Source organism: Mytilus galloprovincialis, chromosome 10, assembly GCF_965363235.1.
Source record: "Mytilus galloprovincialis chromosome 10, xbMytGall1.hap1.1, whole genome shotgun sequence".
Classification (NCBI taxonomy): Eukaryota; Metazoa; Mollusca; class Bivalvia; order Mytilida; family Mytilidae; genus Mytilus; species Mytilus galloprovincialis.
This window is the reverse complement of record NC_134847.1, coordinates 35109407-35116342: the sequence shown is the minus strand read 5'-3', so window position 1 is coordinate 35116342 and position 6936 is coordinate 35109407. Positions and strand designations below refer to the sequence as shown.

Genomic DNA, 6936 nt, shown 5'->3' with positions numbered 1-6936 from the left:
TCAACGTGATGGAGACTATGTTGAATAGTTTTCTCATTGCAATCATCACATATATTATATGAAAATACATATCGAACGACTTTTCGTTACATCAGTTCTTCAAGGCATCCAGCGCTGTTTTGTTAGTATAAAAAAACTCTAAACAAAATTGCAAACGAATAGAATTATTGATTCTTCTCTAGTCAATGATATGCATTCGATATTTTCAAACAGTAGACAGTCATCATACTATTATAATGACTACATACTAGTATCAGCTTGAAGCCTCATATGATCAATCGACCATTCCCGCTATTTATATGCTACCTTAAATATACACCAAATTAATACACGGTCGAATATCGTTTCATCTTGACATCTAGTATGTTTTAAGCAGTATTTCATCGTTCCTTTTAACTGTAAAAATGAGAATAACTTGAGGGATTGCAAATAGGACATCAGTCTGTAGAAAAAGGTGTAAAACACTATAAATAGATATACGAAGATGTGGAATGTGTGCCAATGAGACAACTCTCCATTTAAGTAACAATTTATAAAAGTAAACCATGATAGGTCAAGGTACGGCCTTCAACACAGAGCCGTGACTCACGCCAATTAACAAGCAATAAAAGGTCCAAAAATGACTAGTGTAAAACTATTCAAACAAGAAAACCAACGATCTAATCCATATAAAAACGAGAAAATGAAACACTTATGAACCACAAAAAAAACCAGACGACAACCACTGAACATCAGATTCCTGACTTAGGATAGGTGCAAACAATTGCAGCGAGATTAACGTTTTAATGGCACCAAACCTTCTCATTTTTCTGAAACAATAGTATAACATTACAACACAGATAGACACATTATTATTATCAATTGGAAGACTTAACTCAATTGAAAAAACATAGTAACGCATTTAACCGACAACCTTCCACAAAAATAGTAAGCTATTTAGGTCCGGCATTTACAACATGAGAAATGAAATGAAAAAGGAAGAAACAATTGATGCATAAAACAATCAACGAAACACAAATCTGACAGAGAGCCACCTCACTGCTAACAGAAAAGAAATATACATGTATATCGCGTGCTGTATAAAGCAATTTGAACACCCTTTCATACGTCTTACCGTCCGTTAGTAAGTCTTGTCTGCAACTGCTTCCTGTGCAGAATATTGTGTTTATGACCAAACTAAATAATAAACAAAAACTCTTTTGCAAAAATGTTATTTTACCCTCATCACTTCTGAATATACACTATATATGTTAGAATTCGCTTGCGTCATATTCAAATTAATAATTTAATATGATTATTTGTTGTACTTGTAGTTGTATTGCCCAAAGGTCTCCATTGGTCACTGATGGAACTTTTGCAAAGTTTAAAAATGCGTAGACGTAAAATGTCTCCCTCAGCGTTAATTTGTTTCACTTGTATTTATAACTACTTGATAGATGTAGTAAATTTAAACTTTGGCGAAATAAAGTACCAGTGACATGAAACATAATATAAATATCTGTAGTTTACACCTTTATTTTCAGGCTTTAAAGAAGGTGGATCCATGTGTTTTACCAATTTAACTCTATATATATATATTTTTTGTATAAATGATTATACGAAAAGGAATAAATCATAGGATGGATTGATGAAAAATGGGACATACGATATTAAACAGAAACCAGGTTAATCAGCTATGTGATACAGATAATTCATTTGTGACTTGATGAATATTTACAACATTATTCTATATATTTATGGAATTATCTCCCCTGGCTTACACACATTAAATCATGTGACCATTTACCTTCCTTTTCCACAGAAATGTTCTATTCATAAGACTAAATTAGGTATGTAATTTTATCGTTTTATCTCTATATTATACACAGACATCCATACAAACACACATACTTTAACTGTGTATTAGGCTTTTTTTTTATACTTTTTTATTTTATTTTGATCGACTTTCGTTTCAGTTGTTTTATGAGATATGTTAGAACACGTTAAATGTCTTACTAATTATGCCTATTTCAACTATGTTTCTATTGTGTGCCTTGAGTTATGTGGAGTTTTGTCTTTACTGTTTCCGCGTAATGCGTTGTTGCGGACATAGAAATATTGGGCGTCCTTCAATACCGTCCCTCCGTCCGCACATCTGTCCGTCCGGTCTTGTTTAATAGCGCGATCTTACTAATATCTACAATTCTTGCCAATTTTTTTATAAAACTTATAACATAGGTTTACATCAACAATGTATTCGACTATATAGTTCGATAAGCAGTTCTGATCATGTATTTATTAAAGAGATATAATGTTTATAAGCCATTTAGAATCATTAATTGGAACATCGCATTGTCAGCGCAATCATTTGTACAATTTGTGACACAATGTTATAAAACTTATACAATAGGTTGTATTATTAAAATCTAATACGAGTGCAAAAATCAATGCCAATCAATATTTTTTCATAGACGTGTTACGAAAATGTATATACTCGATCGACACTGAGGTTGACAAATTAGACTTTAAATGCCGGTATCGGATCAAAGCAAACAAGTTATTTAAAGATTTAAATTACCTGTGTACCAATTGAATCATTGTGTTAAACTGCATAGTAATGATGTCCGCTTTTATTTTTCTTCAATAACAAACGTCTTTTAAAAAAAAAACCTTTATCACAGCTAATATCCTGTTGAATATTCCTTAAGGAACAAATATGATACAATAATTCTTCCGTGAAGAATACAAATGATATACCCCGCTTAACTTTTGAAAAAAAGGAGAAAAGGGGGGCTATATATTTTTTTATTAACCTAGGAACAGTGTATCCAATTTCACTTTATATGGAATACAATTCCTTGGATTGTTTCTTTTGCGGACTAGTATATACTACTCTGTTTGATAAGAAAAAGATTGATTTCTTTTATATTATTTTCATGTCAAATGTGACCGGTTTGATCCGACAACACCTTATATATATTCCTGCAAAGTTTCGAAATATTCCGCTTTGTAGTTTCTGAGGTACGAATTATGCCCCATGGGAAAAACATTATAACGGAAAATTGCACTACATTTTCTTTGAAGCATTCAACTATCTAAGATTATTATAGAAAAGTTTTTACAAGGACAATAACCGAAAAAAAAGTTTTTTTGAAATTGTCCTTGTACCTTAACAGATAAGAAAAACCGTTCAACGCGGAGGACATGTTATGTATGCCATTTTCTGAACATTAGCCTGTAAAAATATATAATGATATTGAATTTAAATGAAACTTTAACTTTATACTAATATTAAAGGCCTTAAAGATAAAATTAAATTATAACCTTTAAAGTATGCGCGACATTTCACCATATATTAGATAAAATTGAGAATGGAAATGGGGAATGTGTCAAAGAGACAACAACCCGACCATAGACAAAAACACAACAGTATTCATGTAAGTACATGCAATCTATTTTAGGATTATGGCCACCAATTGGGGTATTTGTGGTATTTGTGAAAACCTTCAGTTTACCAAACCTTCAGTAGTATGGTGTTCCGAATGTGACGAAGGACTATGTGGAGATTGTAAGAAACATCACGCAGTTTCCAAGGCATCAAAAAACCATGAAACCGTTTCTATCGCCAAATACAAAAACTTACCCACCGAAGTCCTGCAAATCTCTCAGACCTGCAAACTTCATAATGAGAAATACGAGCTGTTTTGCGCAAAACACGATTGTCCTTGCTGTAAGAAATGTGTGAAATCTCACAACGATTGTAAAGGTTTAACTGACATAAATGAACTCATAAAAAATGTAAAAACTTCAAACGCATTTAATGAAATCGAACAAACCCTGCAGGAAGTCGTCGAGAATATAAAACGACTAAGCACAAACAGGAATGAAAATTTAAAATCTATAGAAAACAAGAAAAGAGAAATTGAAGCAGCAATAAAACAAACCAGGATAAAAGTTAATTGTCACCTTGATAAACTTCAGGATGATTTGATTAAAGAACTAATGACAGTTGAACAAAGAGAAAAAAGCAAAATAGAAAAATTGTTAACTTCTCTAAAAAAGAAGGAAAATGAGATCGCTGAAGTACAAGAAAACTTTGCCAGTATTAAAAATCATGCGTCAGAACTTCAAACATTTTTTACAATGAAAGATATCGAAAAAGATATTATAGGCGAAGAAAAATTTATCAAATCGATTGCCACAAGTGACTCCACAAATCAAGTCAATATTTCATGTCAGATTAACAAGTATTTTCAGCAAATAACAGCCACCATGCAGAAGTTTGGAGAAATTAATGTTAGTTCTGATCCATGTGATTTTACCATTCAGAAACGAAAGGACAGACAAGCCCAGATTATGGTCACTCTTCCAACCAGAGATATCGATAACCTGACTCTGACATTACAGAAACGTATCAAGCCAAAGTTGTCAAATATCTTTGGTTGTTCATTGCTTCCTGGTGATCGGATGGTATTTTCCTCTTATATGGGCAGTAAATTAACAGTAACAAAGTCTGACGGATCAAAAGATTTTGAGATAAAGAACATTGGTCCAACTCTTGATGTGGTATTTAGTGGTGATGATTCTATTGCTGTAACTTCCGGCAATTCAAATCAGATTAATATTATCGACTTAAAGAAGAAATCAAAGACGAAATCAATAATAGTCGATTCATATAATGATGGAGTAGCATACAAAGATGGATATTTAATATATTGTGCCAGAGAGAAAGGAATACAGATGATCAGTCTGAATGACGAAACAATTACCAATGTTAACAATACCAATCTGTCAGGTCTTGCGTACGTTACAACATTCGGTGACAAATTGTTCTACACAAATTCCAATGACAGCGTAACCTGCTGTGATTACCATGGTCTCATACTGTGGACGTTCTGTGATAAAAGTGTTGTGCGGTCTCCACGAGGTGTCTCCGTAGACAATGATGGTAACGTGTATGTAGTGGGATATTATACTAACAATGTGGTCGTTTTCTCTCCTGATGGACAACACTACAGACAACTCTTATCAAGTGAAGATGGACTGAGCTTCCCATGGGCTCTTCATTATGACACGTCTACCAATGAATTGTTAGTTGCAAATTCATCCAATGAAGCCTTTCTGTATGATGTTAAATAATAAGACATGAAGATTGACTTTTTCAACCTTATTCAACATTTTCTTGATCTCGATTACAAATATTATTTTAATTGAATTATATAAATTTTTTGTGATCTAATTAAGATCTGTTTAAAATTATTTTGTAGCGTTATTAACTGACATATTTGACAGATTTGAGATTAGCTGTATTGGACCCGAGACTCGACGAAATCTTATCGAGATTATACAGAAAAATTAAACTTCTAAGGATTCATTAGTATACGTGGGGTACAAGTTTTGGTGAATTTCGTTGGTATAGATATACCACAAATTACAGTTATGAGGCAGCAATTCATCTGCAAAATAGATTTAAGGACAGTTCTATGTGAATATCAGAAAATGTCTGTCATACGTTTTCGAGACAGCAACTCATCGAAAAAAAGTATGTTATGACAGTTCCGTATAAATAAAAGGAGATATCAGAGAACATCCCGACTTAATATCAAAGACAGTTTAATTTGAAGATGTCTGTTAAAAAGTTCAGTATAAATAAGCAAGGAAATGCGTTAGACGTAAACGAGACAACAACATAATGACAAAATTAACATAACAACTTTCAATTTAAGTAAAGAAGATGTTGGTATTACGTACATGAGGCAGTTAGGCAAAATCACAATAATCAGAATAATCAATTCGCTTCAAATACGGTATATGATTATCAATAGGGATATTCGATCATGATTATCAATACGGAACTTTTGTCATGATTATCAATACGGAACTTTTGTCATGATTATCAATAAGGAGATCCGGACATGATAGTCAATAAGGAGATTCGGGATGATTATCAATAAAGAGATTTGGACATGATTGTCAGTAAGGAGATTTGTTCATGATTGTCAATAAAGAGATTCGGTCCCGACTGTCAATAAGGAGATTCGGAATGATAATCAATAATGACATTTAGACATAATTGTCAATAAGGAGATTTGGACATGATTGTCAATAAGGAGATTCGGTCCCGATTGTCAATAAGGAGATTCGGTCCCGACTGTCAATTAGGAGATTCGGAATGATAATCAATAATGATATTTAGACATAATGGTCAATAAGGAAATTTGGACATGCTTGTCAATAAGGAGATTCGGTCCCGACTGTCAATAAGGAGATTCGGTCCCGATTGTCAATAAGGAGATTCGCGATGATTATCAATAAGGAGATTTGGACATGATTGACAATAAGGAAATTCGGTCATGTTTGTCAATAGGGAAATTCGGTCTGGATTGGCAATAAGAAGATTCGATCCCGATTCTCAATAAGGAAGATAAAGAAAATGTTGGTTTTACGTATATGAATATGTTAGACAGCGTGAAAATAAGAAAAAAAATCAATACGCATTAAATAAGTTGAATGATTATCAATAAGGAGATTCGGACATGATTGTTGATAACACAGGGATAAGGAAATTGGGTCATTATTATTAATAAGGAAATTTGGACATGATTGTGAATAATGAGGTCGGTCATGATTGTCAACTACGAAATTCGGTCATGATTTACAATAAAGAGATTCGGACATAATTTCAAGAAGGAAATTCGGTCATGGTTATTAATAAGGAGATTTGTACATTATTGTCAATAAGGAGATTATGTCATGACTGTCAATAAGGAGATTCGGCCCCCATTGTCAATAAGGAGATTCGGGATGATTATCAATAAGGACATTTGGACATGATTGTCAATAAGGAGGTTGGCCATGAGTGTCAATAAGGAGATTTGGGATGATTATCAATAAGGAGATTAAGACGTGATCGTCAATAAGGAGATTTGAACATGGTAGTCACTAAGGAGATTATGT

At 33.0% G+C, this 6936-nt stretch overlaps 1 long non-coding RNA gene across 1 annotated transcript; it reads left to right on the top strand.

The window, feature by feature from the left end:
* Nucleotides 1-1772: 1772 nt before the first annotated feature.
* LOC143047455 (uncharacterized) lies at nt 1773-5238 on the top strand. Its single transcript, XR_012969556.1, has 2 exons — nt 1773-1829; nt 3441-5238. It is a non-coding gene; the product is annotated as an uncharacterized LOC143047455 (long non-coding RNA).
* The last annotated feature ends 1698 nt before the right edge of the window (nt 5239-6936 follow it).